This window comes from Pinus tabuliformis, chromosome J (genome assembly GCF_031772625.1).
Source record: "Pinus tabuliformis cultivar Carrire ecotype Pingquan chromosome J, CPIR1, whole genome shotgun sequence".
Lineage (NCBI taxonomy): Eukaryota > Viridiplantae > Streptophyta > Pinopsida > Pinales > Pinaceae > Pinus > Pinus tabuliformis.
In genome coordinates, this window is record NC_142295.1 from 596,034,918 (window position 1) to 596,053,418 (window position 18,501).

The following is an 18,501-nucleotide window of genomic DNA, read 5'->3' on the forward strand; positions in this document are numbered from 1 at the left end:
TGGCCTCAACTTTGAGGGGATCCAGACGGATGCCTTCTCGGGAGATGATAAACCCGAGTAGTCGGCCTGATTCAACGCAGAAGACACATTTATGAGGATTGAGCCGAATACGGTAGTGTCGACAGCGGAGAAAGATCTCGCTAAGATGGGAAGGATGGTCCTGACGCTTGACTGAATGAGCTGGAAGATCATCCAGGTACGGCTGTACAATGTGACGAATGTCATGAAAGGCATAGGACATTGCATGCTAGAAGGTGGTGCCAGCATTCTTTAAACTGAAAGGGAGCTTCTTATAGGCAAAAGTGCCCCAAGGACAGATAAAAGCGGTCTTATGTTGATCAGCGGGTGCAATATTGATCTGGTTATATCCAGAAAAACCGTCCATAAACGAGTAGATTTCGCTTCCTGCACACTCATCAATGAGCTGATCGATGAAGGGTGTAGGGAAGTTATCCGTAGGACAGGCGCGATTGATATCACGGTAATCAACACAGACTCGAATAGTACCCTACTTTTTGTTCACAGGGACTATATTAGAGACCCAGTCCGTCAGTGGAATGGGGTAAATGAAACCAGCCTTGAGAAGCTTTTCGACTTCTGCTTTGATGGCTACGGCCTTTTGGGGGTGCACAGGGCGTAGGTGCTAACGAACAGGCTTAGCACTTGGATACGTAGGTATCTCGTGCACCACTATACTAGGGTCGATGCCGGGCATCTCTTCGTAGGACCAAGCAAAGACATCATGAAATTCGTGAAATAGGTCAGTGTAAAGTTGAACTTCCTCTGGAGTGCAAGTGACTCCAATGTAAATGTGCTCGACAATCCCTGGTTTCACAGAGATGTCGATAGGTTGGGTTTGCGTAATGTTTCCCATATTGCCCTCAGAAGATACTTGGTAAATTTGAATAGGTGTTTGAAGGGGCGAGGATGGGATACACGAAGCAAACCGCTCGAGACATGCGATCATTTCCTGATGGGCAGGGAGAAAAGAAGAGCGGTGGTGATGATCTGACCAAGGGGGCTCTTCAAGAGACATGGTCTCTATGATGGCTTCATCAGAAGGAAATATTTCCTTTAATGGATCCGAAGTAGCATCATCTCCAAGCCAAGGGAAATGAACATACGAATCGAGAACACCGCTCGGAAGAGCAGGTTCGGGAGGGGGAGTCGATGCAGCAATGATTTCGACGTAGTTGAGCTCGGCAGGACTCAACGACATCATATCACCCCAGGATTCTATCTGATTAGCGGGAGGAAGGACCCACGGATCAGAACGCACGGAAATCATGTTAATAGGGGCGAGATTCGGAGGTGGAAGGGGAAAGACACCCATAAGAGCGGGATCCTTAAAGAGTCCAGCTCCCACACTCTCGAATGATTTAGAGGTATGCTCCACGAACGACACATTACCTTCGGAAGAAGAGGTGAAGAAGGAGAGCTGGTCCACCGTGATAATCTTCCCTTGATGAGGGAAACGAATGACACGGAAAACGGAGGAAGCCACGACTTGCATGGCGTATGTCCAGCTACGTCCGAGGAGGAGGTTGTAGGTAAGATTAGCGTCAACAACTTCGACCTCCACTTCTACCGTCTTGCCTTCCAAGGAGATGGGCAAGCGTTGGAGGATACCGTAAGGACAGGACTCTCTTCCATCAAAGGCTTCTAACGTCGTAGGAGACTGGCTCAATGTTGGAGAACCAATAGCTTTCCAGCAAGCAACAGACATGATGCAAGTTGAGGCACCTTCATCAATGACTGTACGATGAATCGTTTTACCATTGATGATGACCTGTATAAGGAAAGCGATTTGGTGAGGCAGTCTCAGAGTATAGCCCTCAAGATCAAAAGAAATCAGATCCGAGTCAGCCGGGTCTATGCCATCGATGGCTGATAGCAAGGACTTCCTCTGGGAGGGGCAGCTCTGGAGGACTTCTAGAGCAGACATAGCAGACGGAGCCTGGGCTAAGTCCTCAACAATGCTGTAGTGCTGAGCATCACAAGCATTCGGGTTGTAAGAAGAATTCCAGAGTACACCTTTTGGAGGGGGTCAGATCGTCGTCTCAGTGCTGGGTCGTTCGATGTGGAGTGGACCAGAACTGGACGGAGGAGCGCTGGAGGGGACCTCCGGCTCTTTCCCGGCATGAGATGGATATTCTTTCGCTCGAGTGGTGACATGGATGGGAATCGTCCCAGCCATGAAGACTTGAGAGCCGAATGAAGAAGAGGGTTGCGATGGATCTGCCACCATTTGAGTTTGCTGAGAAGGGAAAGGTTCTTTAAGCACAGCGGGAGTCCCAGGAGAACCTTTCAATAATCGACTAACTTCGGACTACCTGGGGCAGTCTTTAGTGTAGTGATCCTCATCACAGATAAGACAAGGATACTTAGGTTTACGTTTGGCTCCTTCCTCGGTTGGAGGTTTAGGGGAGTCCTGTTTGGGCTGTTCAGATTTATTCTTGGCTTTCCCTTTCTTTTTCCCCTTCGAGGATTTATCTGCCGTGGTGGAATGAACGGCATTAACCTCGGAGGTATTTCCAGAATTAGACTGACCCTGAGAAGCATTTCCATTAGAAGCATTCTGCTTTTGCTTCCCAGGGTTCGCGGATGATTTCTTTGATGACGTGTTTACAGAGCCAATAACTCCGTCAACAGATGGTTTTGGCGGAGCTTTGGATGTTCCTGGTCTTGGGGCGTCTGGTAAATAATCATATAAAGTACCTGAATGAGAGTATACTAAGTCAAGGTACTGAGCACGCGCGATAGCTTGCTCTTCAGTTACACAAGCTCCCATGGCGATATCTCACGCGATCGCAGGGACAAAGGAAGTTGTGAACCAATCGGTCAGGAGCTGATAAGGAATCCAAAATTTGATCAAGCGACGACGCCGTCTCCATTCATGTATATGATCGGATATATGCGTGGCCGTGTCCTATTTGAGAGACGTAAGGAGATGTGTCCCTGTCTCATACCAAATGGGTAACTAAAAATAAGTTAGGAAAGCCATAGCCAACGAGTTGAAATCTCGAAATTTTCCGCGATTCAACTCAATATACCACTTAGCGGCTGAGCCGGTGAGAGTCCTTTGGAAGAGGCGGAGCCGGATGGAGTCATCAAGCCATGAGTTGGATGAGCACCAAAGGTGATAGGTCATGACATGGGCTTGAGGGTCCTCACCAGCTTTGCCATCGAATTTTGGGCAATCACCGGGTATCTTAGTCGGAACTGGTGGCCAATATGGATTATGGAGAATGGGATCATTCGTTAACTTGGACACATCTGGAGTTCCAACGTCGCTAAGAAAGGCAGCTGATGATTAAAGGACATTTGTGGCTGTGGCAGAGAGGTAGTACCAGTGTTCCAACCAGGTGGTGGTTGCCCCCATGGACTTTGTCCGGACGGGCCTGGCCCATAAGGGTTCTGCCCGTAGGGATTTTGTCCATAGGGGTTTTGTCCATATGGATTTTGTCCATAAGGATTTTGTCCATATGCAGACAGTTGACCCTGGGTCTGCCCCCCAGCACCCCATGGATTAGCAACTTGACCTGCAGGTGCAACATACTGCTGCTGATAATTCTGGTAAGGAGTGACCTGCATCTGTTGATAATTTTGATAAGGGGTAAACTGAGTTTTCCCCTGGGGTTGCTGGTAGCCATATGTTTGCTGAGCTCCATAGTGAGCCTGATAAGAAGGTTGCGCTTGGTAAGAAGGTTGGGGTCGTGGCCCACCTTGCATTTGATAACCAATTTGAGTTTGGGGCCCAGAAGGATGTCCTTGAACGGGTTGAGCTTGGACCATCTGGCCGGAAGGTTGGCCTAGTTGGGTTTGGGACGGACCTGTTTGCCCAGAAGGATGTGCTTGCTGGGTAGCAGGTTGTCCTTGTGCAACCAAGGGTTGTCCTTGCGGAACAGATGGTTGAGTGGGCTGGACGGCCGGTTGACCTTAAGGTTGACCATCCTGTCCAGAAGGATGACTAAGCTGGGCAGTGGGTTGGCCTTGCTATGTGTAAGGCTGCCCCCCTTGCCCAGAAGGATACCCCTGTTGGACTGTCGGTTGACCTTGTGGAATAAAAGTTTGTCCAGGTTGTCCAGAGGGATAACCCTGTTGGATACCAGGTTGGCCTTATTGGATGTAAGGTTGTCCTGGTTGTCCAGACAGGAAACCTTGCTGGGTACCAGGTTGCCCCGGATAACCAGAAGGTTGACTCAGATAGGTAAAAGATGGACCACCAGCGGCTGAAGGTTATCCCTGATAGGGTTGTCCTTGTGGGCCTCCAGATTGTCCTGGATAAGACTGGCCATAATATTGCTGCCCTTGGGGGGTTTGCACATAAGATGGCTGGCCTTGGTTAGGCGGTCCTTGAAGCTGTGCAGGCATTGCTTGGCCTCCATGGAAAGAGGTGGTACTAGGGTCCCAAGCAATGGATAACGGTACCGAAACCTCAACAAAAGGTTGAGTAGGCAAGGGTTGAGAAAGTTGAAGGTATTGACCTATAGAATCGTAATAAAAGAGTGGACCTTGCGCGTTCAGATCCTGAACAGCTTGCCCATAGGCATCATATGGCCCCCCTCCTAGAATAGGACCAGAAGAGGGTGGAGCACTTTGTGTAGGGTGGACAACTCTAGGCGAGAGTGCCGGCTGGCCATTACTCACTTGACCGTGAGGGGGACCAACACCAGTGTTCAAGGCTGAAGACGTTGTTACAGCACTAACAACCGGAGTTGAATGCGTTACACAAATAGTTGGATTCGTTGGAACTGAAGTGACAGGTGTAGTATGGACTTGTGAAACAAAAGATCCCATGGTGGGAGTGATATGGGGATCCCACATGGTCGAAGCAGGGGTCCTGGCACTTACCCTATCCCTCAACGATTGATAGCGTGGGGGAGTGGAGAAGTGGCTGGGATGGGAGTGTCGATATTTGACAACACAGGTGTCTCACTCACTCTAGGAGATGTCTCATCCATGTGGGAGGTAGACATTGGAGACGAAACACCAGGGGGGGTAAAAGGAATATCGTCCTCGTCAGGCTCCCAGATGGGGTTCCAATGAATTTCGTAACCTTCATCGTCCGGAGCGCGAGAGTTGATCGGTTGGATACTCGGGATAACAGGAAGAGTATCACTTACAACCGGTACCTCAGGAGCAGCGGAAGACGGAGACCCTTGATCACTTGGAACGGGAGTCGACGGTTCAGCCAGGATGACAAACTTCAAACGAGACCTAAGGGAGTCTAACGATAAAGGACCCTACTCAAACTAATGCACACAAGATCTAACCAGGTAATGTTTATCGTGGCCAAATGAATTTTAAGACACAAGGACACAACTTGACCTTTTCATGTTTTAAGAGTCGAGAAAAGGACAAAAAGGTGACTCTAGTCGCCTTCGAATGTTTTGTGAGCCCGAAGTGACAAACTGCTCAAGTGAGCCTTTTCTTTTAAGGAGTCTGAAAAGGATCAAAAGTGACTACTCTGGAGAACTAGGCAAAAGGGTTTACCAAACAAATCCGTAAAACTGCATATACACCTTGGCAATCATATGAAAACCAAGGACTTCTCGTACGGCAGTCAATCTTCCCGAATGTTGTGTTCGGTGCGTTACAGCTTGTAAGGTGGCAGACACGGCTTCCTGTGGATAAAGGATGATAACCTAGTGGGGTCTCCCCTATATACACGATGGTACGTGGGAGCTCAAGTCCGTGTTAGACCACTATCGAGTCACAAAATGAGGAATCACCCAACCGTAGTGTGAAACAACAGTGACTAGGTTTAACGACGCCGGAGCACGTCTCTAGCCTAGACCTCTAATTAGTGAGCATTATGTTCCAATGCATTTTTAAGTTCATTCAGTTCATTTTATGGTTGATCTTCGATTAAGTTTCAATTTCCAGGTCCTACCGTATGTAATCTCTCACAATTTCCTGAATGCAAACTATATGCCAAAGAATATCATTTCGTTCGATGAATACTAACTACGAGAGAGTTAAGGATTTTTCAAACAAAATGACCACAAACAAACAAGAGGTACTCTAATGCAGCTAATGACAAATAAACGAAACTTTTCTTTGTTTTAAATTGCTTAATCAATGAAAAGCTTCTAATTTCAATTAACTAATTCAACGCAAAAGAGATTGTTCGTTTTCTTTTCAATGGCAAAGTGCACTAAACAAACTTCTGAGAAATAATAACAAACAAATGTGAAAAGAACCGGTTGACCCCAAACAACTGTAATCTGTGTCTGGGTAGTGAGAAGTAATCGAAACAATACAAAGACTGGTTCAATAACAATCACCTAGACAACCAGGCAAAGCAAGCAAAGAGGAAGGTTTTCGCAAAACCAAAAGGCAAGCAGTAAACGAATCTTTGTGAATGAGTAACCAAACAAAACCAATCCAACGAAATTGGGATGATAAAACCAGGTCACAAGACACAAAAACAAGATTCGCCCAACAAGACTTCCCAAGAAAGTGCTTCAATCTTCAGACAATAGAAATCAAGTCATAAACCAAGTGAAAGAAGCAGGGGATAGCAAAACCAACAGGCTTAGGAGGCAGAATTGAAGAAATTCAATTCTACAGGTATCAGCGCGGTTGATACACAGCAACAAAGCGCTGATCAGAAACCACGCGTAGTAAAAAAGCGCTGTCAGCGCGGGAGTACACGGCCTAACCGCGCTGGTCCGATTTTCAGAACAGTCGCGACTGTTCAGTGTATAAACGCGATGATCACAAAGTCAAAGAAACAACTATGCGATGGCAACGCGACTATTTTATTATAAACCGCGCTGAGGCTAAAAAACAGGCACAATCAAGCCAAAAGCTCCCAACCCAAGGCAATCACTCTTTAAACAATGAAGGCACCTCCCAGACTGAACCAGGAAAGCCAAAAATAGAGAAACTAATCCCCAATCTTTAAAAAGAGAGCAAAAATCAAACTCAAGGACAAAACATGAACACAAAAAGACAGAAGCCAGCTCCAAGCTGTTCAGTTTGTAAACCAAACCGGAGATGGACTGAAGTGGCTTTGATCTACTTCGCTAATGCAGAGCAATAGCGTTTCGAAGGCTACCTGGCCATGCTTCAGGCTCCGTCCAAAGTTTACAAATCAAACAACAAGGTAAAGAAACTCCCCAGCGGAGTCGCCAAATTGTTGTGGAGGTAAATCCTCTCTACGGACAGAGACGATCCCTACTAGCCCAGACCGGGTCTAGCAACAATCACACAATGCTATCACGCAAGTTCCTAATTGCAAATAAAAAGTAGATGGTGAGAACCTACTTGGATTCCAATGCTAGTGTTCATTGAAGAGATGTTGCCTTCGTTCCTTTGCTTCGGCCGGTCACGATCCACACGATCTCCGTGATTAGATACCTGCACATGCAAAGAACAACACGAAAACAAGCGTAAAATCTAGTAGATGCAATTATATATCAGTCAGAAAAGATATAACTCAACATCAAACATGAAACAATGAGAGTGGAACCATAATGATAGTCATCTATTATTAATAATTAACAGAGAAGAGTACAACCAAAGTTCTGACGTCGAATCCTTCTCAAGAGGGTCCAGCCAGCGAGTCTCTCAAGCATTCACCCTTGGAGGTAGATCTCCCAAGACAAAAACTCTCTCTCACACAAGTTTACACAAGAAAGAAACACTTCACAACCTTCCTTAAACTCTCTAGCAATCCCACACTTGTCACACCAACTACCTATCAAGTTCACACACTAGCAGCAACACTCCAAGCACTATCAATTCCAAACTAGCTACTCATGGCAATGGTAGAGGCTTAAATAGGAAGGAGTCTCCATGAATGGTGGGAGGATGAGCTTATCTCCAAGGAAGGTGGCTCAAATGACGAAACAGACATGCCAGAGAAGGGAGGGCGACATTTACAAGGCCAACAACCAGGTCTGGAGTCATCTGGAAGGCCGGCTGTTAGAACAAACTTGCCCAAACTAGATCAGCCTGGGTCCATAACTGCACTGGAGCGCTGACATCACAGCTGAATAACAAAGAAGGTCATGTCAGCGCGATCAGATATGAATAACAGATGCACTGTCACATGAAATTCGACCAACGTGGGAAACCCGTGTCCTTCCGCGCTGGCAGCGCATTCCGTCTGTTATGAAGCGCTCGTCAGCGCGTTTATCTTGACAACAGTCGCGCTGATAGAAAAACTTTGGCAAAGTGGGTCATTTGGCAACATTAGAGAGCATGAGAATGATTAACTTGGACTCATGACATAGTAGGAAGACTGACAGGGAGACAGTGACAAATTACTGTGTAACAGGCACTGTGATACTTTTACAAGCCAGTGGTAGTGGCCATGTGCATGCTATGAATAGCTAGCAACATACTCTATAAACATAGAAACTTCAACCATCATCCTTCCATATTTGCAACTCAACTTCAAGACATCAACATCTAGCCCCAAACACTGTCACAACCATACAAGATAATTCATTAAACTTATTACAAGGCATACAATACATTACATCAAATATTGCTTGTTGACATCAATTCCAACAATCCTCCCCTTTGGAATTGATGGAAACTTGCTGAGCCAACCTGAACCCGATCCTTCCTCCTGAAGCTAACCTATGAAGTTGATCTCCTCACTCTCACTCTCTCCCCTCTTTAACATCAACGACAATGGGAAATACATAGAAATGACAAAAAACAATGCCAACAATGTAGGACTAAGAGAAATTAACAGAATTCCACTGAAGTGCTGACATATATACTCCCCCTAAGCTATTGAACACTCTTCCCCTGCATAAGTGAAAACCATGCTCCTTTGAAGAGATAAAAGGAAGAAGAAAAAGTAGTACATATTTTGATGAGGCGTATAGGACCAAGCAACCACCACCAACTTGGAAAACGTTTTGCAGTTGATTCAGATAAGCTTTGAATAGATTCCAACTCCATAGAAACATATTAATTCATTTGAAAAGATTCCACTCCCAGATGTTGCCTACTCGCTTGAAAGAGGGTTGGTAAAAATATCTATAATTTTCTGATTGGTGGCCACATATTCCAATCCCACAACATGAGTAACAAATTGATTTGTCAAAAGTGATACTTTATTCGAATGTGCTTTGTTTTGGAGTGGAGAATAAGATATTTGGAAATGAAGATTGCACTAGTGTTGTCAACCATGATGGGAATATGATCAACATATTCAACCTGCATTTCTTGGAGGGTCTAATTCATCCATAGGATTTGGGTGCAACAAGTGGTTGTTGTTACATACTTAACTTCAACAATAGATATGAAATGGAGTACTACTTGTTACTTTCCCAAGAGAGCAAAGAACTGCCCAAAAAGAATTTTTCTCCTGATGTTCTTTTTCTGTCATCATTGCTACTAGCCCAATCTGCATCAGTATAAGTAACCAATATGAAATAATTATCTTTAGGATACCACAAGCCATAATAAATGGTTCCTTGGAGATATTTGAAGATCCTCTTAGTTGAATTTATGTTAATTTCCTTGGGATAAGATTTAAATATTGCAACCAACCCTACAAGTTGCATAATGTCGGTATTAGAAGCTATTAAATACAACAAGCTATCAATCATTGATCGATAAGTGGATTGATTTACCTCAGGAGATTCATCATCCACATGTCTTACCAAGGTATGCCATTGAAAAACTGATCATGCAAGAAGTATCATACCACTTCGCTACAGGGTTGTCAACAACACTGCATAGGAAGAAGAAAGCACCATGGCCCACTCTTCCTTTGCAGATCAGATTATACGAGATTAAGAAATTGAAAGATGCAGATGCCGAGGCTAAGGACATAGTGAAAATTGGGTTCGATACCAAGGACTTTATCTGTATGATCCCCACAGTATTTGCAAGGACCACTGTACGAGAGTTTACTTTCCGTGGATTAGCGGGGCATTTCATTGGCCAAAGGAGGATCCTTGGAGGTACTGCTACAATTTCTCCAGACTTAATGATCCGGTCAGTATAGAAAGGACTTTGAAGACTGCTCCATAGGCAACAACAACTCCAAAAGAAACAACAACAGTGGCGGAAGGAAACAATCTCGTGTAGGACAAGGAAAAGAGGAAGGTTGTCAGTCAAGATGGAGAGAAAATATGCAAAATGAAGGTAGATCCTATTATCGCGAAGGAAACTTTGGTAGTGGAATAAAAGAGGGAGCAATGGATTAAGAGAGTAGAGCGGAGAAAGAGAGAAAAATGGATGTTGCAGGAAGCAGAACTAAAGCTGCAGGAAACAGAGAAGAAGTTGAAGGAAGAATAGGAGTTGAGGAGGAGAGAACGAGAAGAGAAGCAGAAGTAGGAAGAAGAAAAAAGGAAAGGTGCAATGATGGAGGAAGAAATGCCGATACAGGTTGAAGGGAAAGAACAACTAGCAGCTGAGGAGGAAGGTGAAAAGATACAAGATTGAGAGCTTGCTCAGCAGATTGAGAAATTGATTGAAGTGACAGACATGGAGTTGGAACAAGAGCTACATCATGAAGATGTTGACCTGATGACAAGAGCATCACAGGTCATTCCTCAGTCTCCACAACCTCTAGTAGTAGAGCCAACCCCGAGCGAACAAAGAGATGTTATTCTCCTTGATGATGATACAGTCATGGATGTGTATAATATATCATTCGATGAGTTTGAGAAGCGAATTGCACAAGTGTGGAGGAAGCACTTTCTAGATGATCATGCATCACCTGTATTCATCAAAGAAAGGGTGATAGTTTTAGGCACCAAGAAGCATCCAATTTCCATTGCTAAAGCCAGCTTGGCCTATGCAGGAGCAACAAGATCAAATTTTCAGTAGTTGATGGCTGAGAATGAGCAACTAGCAAATAACTTGCATGTTGCAAGGGAAGAGGTAGAACAACTCCAAGAAACATCACAAAATGCAGTTTTCGCATTGGGGGAGATGAGGACAAAAATAATTGCTAAAGTATTAGTGTTAGGTCCCTATACTACTAGTGTATCCCCTTATTGTTATTAGTACAACCCCCTTATTGTATTGTTGTGCCCATGTAGTCCCCATTTTGTTATTATTGTAACCCATAGAAGCCCACTATTATTATTATTGCACCCTTACATTATTATTGTTATGTCGGCTCTGATTATATGATGACCCCTTAGCCTCCTATATATAGAAAGGAGGTCTTGTCATTTGTATCATCCAAGAATTTCATATATGTAATATAAAGGAGGTTGCCCCCTCAAAGAGATTTATTTTTAAGGCGTTGATCTCTCTTTTCTTCTATTTTGTGCGCTGGTTTCATAACATTTGGTATCAGAGCTTTGGATTCTAGGGTTTCATTGCTCCAAATAGGTCATTGTGGAATTTTCACTATAGTCTTTTTTTTTTTTTTTTCTGCAATGTTTTAGAAGCTAAAATTAAAACCCCTTTGAGACTGAATCTCGCTGAACCTTGGGTCCAAATTTGAGACCTTGTCTTGCTATATTTTCAGAGATTTAATCTGAGGAAGTTAGGGTTTTTGCAAGCTCCAAAATTCAATCTCAAACATGACATCGTGGAATTTTCACTATAATTTGTTTTCTACAAAGGTTCAGACTCTGAAATTAAAACCCATCTGAGACGAACTCGTGGGGAACCTCAGGCCCAAATTTTAGATCTTGCTTCGCTATATTTGCGGAGATACAATCCAAGACATTTAGGGTTTCTGCAAGCTCCCGAATTACATCCCAAATAGGTGACCTAGGGAAAATCGTCATAACTGTCTCTCTGAGCATCAGATTGAAATTTCATAAGAAGTTATAGAAAGAGGATGGAATTTAGTTTTCTATCTATCTTTTTCAGATCCGAACATCGAAACAGTGACATGTGGCACTTCATACAAGTTTTCTCTTTCAAAAAGGTATATAATCAGGTCATCTTGGGAGATTGTGCATAACTCTTTCTTGGAGAATCAAATTTAGATCAGACTGGTGGCATTGGAAAGAGGACACAGAGGGATACCGCAGGTCACAATTTAAGAATTGGGAGATCCGAAATTACAGAGTTACAGTCGTTTCAAGATCGAGCTCCTAAAATCAAGAAAAGGGGATATGAGGAAGTTTGATGGCAAGGATCTGGTAAATTGGATACTACAGATGGAGAAATATTTTGATTTACATGAGGTGCAATTGTTACAAAAGGTACGTATTACATCTTTATATTTATAAGTGAATCAATTTTTATGGTATGAAGGGCTTTGTTCTCGTAAACCACTTGGCACATGGTCAATTTTCATAAAGGAAATGATAGCACATTATGAGGATACAAAGAGAAATACTTTCTTTAGCCAATTGATAAATCTCAAACAAAAGGGTTCAATGGCAGAGCACATTGAGGAATTTCAAAAATTGAATATAAGCGTAAGTGATATTCCATAGAAGCAAAGGATTTATGTCTTCATAAGGACTTTAAAGGATAACATTCAACTTGAGGTTCATCTTTGGGAACCTAATTCATTGGAGAAGACATTCAGGTTGGCAAGAAAATTTGAAAATGAAATTATGGAAACAAGGAATCCCACCACTCACGACTATAATTATGGAAGTTTTTTTTCTCCTAGCCTTCCACAACCTACGAGGTTTACACTACAATAATTGGAATGAAAAAGAGAGAAAGGGATTTGTTACAATTGTGATAACTAATACACTAAAGGTCATAAGTGTGTTAAGAAGAAATTGTTTTACATAGATTATGAAGAGGAGGAAGAAAAGGATCAAGAAACATCAAAATAAGAGGATATACACCAGGATCCAATCCCAGAGAAAGAAGAAATGAATCCGACCATATCTTGTAAAGCATTGGCAAGAATTACCACTCCTCAAACTCTCAAGATAGAAGGAGATATCAAGAAGAAAAAGGTTCAAGAAGTGAAAGATCACATCGACAAAGAGGAAATGAATCTGACCATATCTTGTAATGCATTGGCCGGAATTACCACTCCTCAAACTATCAAGATAGAACGAGATATCAAGAAGAAAAATGTTCAAGAAGTGAAAGATCACATTGAGTATCAAGAAATGAATCCGACCATATCTTGTAATGCATTGGAAGAAATTACCACTCCTCAAACTCTCAAGATAGAAGGACATATCAATAAGAAAAAGATTCAAGCAGTGAAAGATCACATCGAGCATCAACAACAAGTTCTCCAACTTTTAAAGGATAACACCACTTTGGTGCAGAATCGAATGAAACAATAGGTAGATCAACATCGCAGTGAAAGAAGTTTTGATGAAGGCGATTGGGTATTTTTATGGCTACATCTCAAACAAGCTATTTATGAGAATGAAATGTTGGCAATACTACATGCACTTAAGAAATGGCGAACTTACCTAATGGGAAGACACTTCAAGGTACAAATGGATCATGATAGTCTTAAATACTTTTTAGAACAAAGATTATCTTTAGAAGAATAGAAAAAATGGGTCACAAATATGTTGGGTTATGACTTTGAAATCATCTACAAAAAAGGGAAGCAAAATGTTGTTGTAGATGCACTCTCAAGAAATGATGAGGATGTGGAAGCATTGTTTTGTGCTATTTCTATTATCCAACTAGATTGGATACACGAAGAAAGGCAGGAAGGAAGAAGGATGAAGACATGTGACCACTCATTCAAAAGTTGCAGAAGATCCCAGTTTAAACAATATTGCTAGAACTTGACAAGGAAGGAAAAATCATATTGGAACCTGGAGTAGTCACAGAAAAAAGAACTCGATAATTACGAAATCGATCAATTTTAGAGTATCTCATCAAGTGGAGGAACTTACCCGCTAAAGATTCCACATGGGAGGACAAGAATTTTATACAGAAGCATCAAGAACTACTCAAGCATTGAGGACAACACTTTTTGAAGGAGAGGGGCATGTTAGGTCCCTATACTACTAGTGTAACCCCTTATTGTTATTAGTACAACCCCCTTATTATATTGTTGTGCCCATGTAATCCCCATTTTGTTATTAGTGTACCCCATAGAAGCCCACTATTGTTATTATTGTTCCCTTACATTATTATTGTTATGTCGGCTCTGATTATATTATGACCCCTTAAACTCCTATATATAGAAAGGAGGTCTTGTCATTTGTATCATCCAAGAATTGTTCATTTGTGTAATATAAAGGAGGTTGCCCCCTTGAAGAGGCTTATTTTGAAAGCATTGATCTCTCTTTTCTTCTATTTTGTGAGCTGGTTTCGTAACAATCAGCACTTGGAGAAACCATACAGAAGCTCTATGACACATTTGTCACCATGAATACAACAGTTATCCATTTGCATGGCCTACTGGTAGAGCAAAGCATTTGTTAAAAATCTCAAAAACTACATGCGAACATCACCTATGTACAAGAGTGTACAATGTGGTATAAAAGGGCCCCACTTGACTTAGTGAAGAAGATGAAGCCACAGGTAGAGCTGGAGAAAGAGAAGTTCTAAATGTTGATTCAAAACAATCAACAACTCTCCTCATTCATCGAAAACACATAGGCCTCAGATGTCTACTTGTACAATAGTTTGGATGTCTTGGTTAGAACACACCATATCACATCAATTGGTTCCCTCACCGATGCTAAACCCAAGAACCAAGTACGAAAAAAGATCGATGAGTACTTGGAGAAGCTAAGACAAAAATCCACTAGGGAATACTTGGAGTTGAACACACACAACATGCATAAGTTCATTGGTGGTCTTGTTAAGGTCAAGATGATATTGCTCATGCTTTAGAATGAGTTGGATACAGGTTCCAATATTGTGTACCTAGATGCCATGGAGGCTAGAGTCTGCTTCCAAAATGAAACTGTTAAGCAATTTGGGGACACCATCATACAATACCAAGCTTGGCACCAATATGTGATTGAGAAAAAACAAGTGGAGGTTACTGAGCTAGACTTTCCTCAAACTCCAGAATCATAATGTTGTGTCTTGTTAGGCCGTCTCTACCCTATTTTTTTCTTATATGGGTACATGTGAAAAATGTAATATTATTTGTAATTATGTTGTAAGTGAAATTCCAAGTGTCAATATTGGAATATGAAAAGTCATCATGTAATGTAATGTGTCATTTTGTGAAGAAGTTGAAGAGTCACCCCCTCTTGTTATAAATAGAACCTCATAACTCATGTAATGGGATTTTGGGAGCCAAGATTTTGGCTAGGCTTAGGCTTATAAAGGGCTTGGGAGTTGTTAGTGTCAGTCTTTCCAACCTTCCTCCAGTGATCAAACATTCTATTACAAAGTGATTTTAATGTGTTAAGGTCAAATTTTGTCATTTCAGTGAGCCTTCAAGAAAAAATTGGTCACTAGGTATTAGGTATAGGGTTTGCTTTTTCTCCTCCCAAATTTGTCCAAATGTCGGTCCATGTCACCATTCAGTTGAGTGTACCATCATTCAGAGGGTTTTCATCATCATGTCAAGTTCCAATGGGTCATTTTACATCTTGTTCATGCTTCAGTTGCGCCTAGGTAAGGTCATTTCCCTCTCCTAGCATTTTAGCAAAACTTGTCTCTTGATGTTCATACACCTTCCCCTATCCTTAATGTACCTTATTAAACACTTTCCATCGCTGAGATCCCTCAAATTCCTCATTTTCACAAAAACCCTAGTTTCTTGCTACAAACCCTATTTCCTAGGTTGGGCCTGTGTTTTGCCCTTTTGGACCCCTTCCCCTCACTCAATTTCAGAGATTACACTTTCCCCTACTTCCTAACATCCCTCCCTACTTCCCAAAATTTCCTCAAGAATTTAGAAGCTCTCTATCCCCTTCATTTCGCTTCATTTCGACAAATATCTTGTTCCACACATCGGGGTAGGTTTTACTCAAATGATGTTTCTGAGCAAGGAAAGATGAATTTGGAAAAACTGAGAGAAATTTTTGTCCACAACAGGACAAGGAAGAAAAACCTCCTTCAATTTTTACATAGGTGTCAGGGTGTTAGAGAAATGTCAAAAATACAATTGCCTCGGGAGAATTGATGCAACTCTGAAGTGACCTTGGGAAAATCAAGTTTTCTCCTAGCTTGGTCAGCCAAATGACTTTTTTGATGAGTAAAATGATAACTAGACACAAATATCTTTCCAATTAGCTATCATGAGCTCAATTTTGAGTTGCGGAAGGCATTCAAAAGTTGATTGTAACAGCACTCTGCCTTTAGGCAGCCTCATTTGGCAAATTTTGACCAGTCTTCGGAGATTTGATTTTGAACAGGGAAAATGAACTCCAAATTGCAAAATTATAGTTGTGTTGGAAATTAGACTCAAATACCTTTCCAACAAGCTATCTTGTGCCCAATTTGGACACTTGGAAGGCCTCCAAAAGTCTCCTGCAAAAAGTGTTACGCACAGGCTCTATGCACCGCGCCACCTGGCGCGCGCTTTTGCTAGGGAACTCCAAACTGCAAAAAATTTATATTTTTGGATTTGGCATGAAAAATCATGACTGCTGGTGCATGACCAAGAAGTTTGGGCAAGTTTTGAGTCCCCGGAGGTCAAAAACACTCAAAAAATGACCTCACTGCCCCTATTTTGATACACAAGAAGCAGTCTTGGGAGATTGAAGTTTTGGAGGGGAAAATGGGCACAAAATTCAGATATTCATCTTGGGTAGGAAAGTAGATAGGCAGGGCTTTCCAACAAGCACACTTGGGCTCAATTTTGACTTTAGGAGGTGCCTCAAACTCAACCTCAAAGTGGCATGACGCACAGAGAAATTGGCGTGGCGCACAAAGGTTTTTTGCCCAATTTTTCACCTTCTAGCTCAGAAATTCAGCCAGTTTGACTAGATTTGCTTTGTGATGTTATTTTTGATCTATAATGATGTAATTGGATAAACATGATGTAATTTTGGCACTTATTTACTTGTTCTAGAGGATTCATTCACCAAAAAGTGAAAATTTAATGAATGAATCTGTTTGCTACCTTATAGAGGCAAGTTGTTTTGATTGCCTAGATTTTAGTGCTTTGTTTAGAATTGGTTGAAACAACTCCTAGAATGATGAGCTCGACCCCTAGAGTCAAGGGAATGGGTTGGGCTGGTCTATATCATGTAATTTCTAAGTCATTTTCAGGGTTGGACACTTGGGATTTCTTTGGCATATCATTGTACATTCTACCTCTGCATTTTTGGCTAAGGAAAGACCAGGGTTTTGCAACACTGTTTGGGATCCATGTGGCTTTATGTTTTGATGGTGTGCTTCTCTAAGTAATTGTAAGTTCATTAATGTTATGTGTATCATTTTCCTGTCTTTCCTTCTGAGTTTGAACAAATGAGTGATTAAGGTGGAATCCATTAACTGTTATGCTCTGCCTTTGAATTTGTTTAAATTTCCATGTTTTCATCTGTTTAAGGAGAATCCTTGAGACTCTCTTGCTCTCCTTAGCTCCTCACTAGTCTGATCTATCCATTCACTCAATTTAAAGCATCAAAATGGTTGCCTTCCTTGACCCAATCAGAACTCTACAGAAACTGTGCCTCATCCCTGAGCCCAATTTGCCTTTCCCTGTTTCCAACAAAAAACCCTCAAAAACTCAAATCAAATCCTTTGCACTTAATAACTAGCCTAAAATCAGTTTCTAAATCAGTCATCTTGAGCCCTATCGCTTTTCTTTTGCCGATATCGACCCGGAGAGAGCCCTCTCCTGTCCTCGTAGGGCTAGCTACGAGGCTGAGCGTGGTTTGATGTGGACCTAGAACCTTGTATTTTCAGCCTGAGACAAATCTAGGCTCTAACAGGAGTGTTGTGAAGAGCCTTGGCTTCTCCATAATGTAGAGTAAGTATAATTCTTTGAAGGAGTAGGTTTTCTTGACTGTAATGTTCCACTATTGGGGCGAGTGGTTGCCAATGGTCTATGTATGGATGGAACTTTCACTTATAATAATAAAATCAAAGCCAACACACTTTCATGCATATGTTGTTAATATAGTAGGACTATTCTTGTTGTATTGGAAATGTATGTTATTTAACTTATGCATATGCTTATGAACTATTTTGTTTTCATTTGTATGAATCTTGTTGAATGTGTGTTGTTGGATTAACTCATCACTTTAATTTGTGGACTATTCCGCATCTTAGCTTGTGATGTCATTTCGTTCATGTGTTCCTTTCAAGATGCGTACTATTACAAGCTTCCAAGGGGTGCACTTCCTTTTCCCTTCATGTCTTGGAACCTTCATGCATCACACTTGACTCTCCGTAGGGTCACATACTTTCTCTTACCCAAAGTTATCATACTTTCCTCTACGCATTCCTGTGATCAAGGAATTACATTACCACCCACTATTAGGACTCCCATTCCAAATGGTTGGGGCTTCATACCAAGGAGATCCCCTGAATGTTGGCGGGTCCAACACCGTCAACATGTTGTCAACCATGATGGGAATATGATCAACATATTCAACCTGCATATCTTGGAGAGTCTACTTCATCCATAGGATTTGGGTGCAAAAAGTGGTTGTTGCTACATACTTAGCTTCAACAGTAGATAATGAAATGGAATTTTGC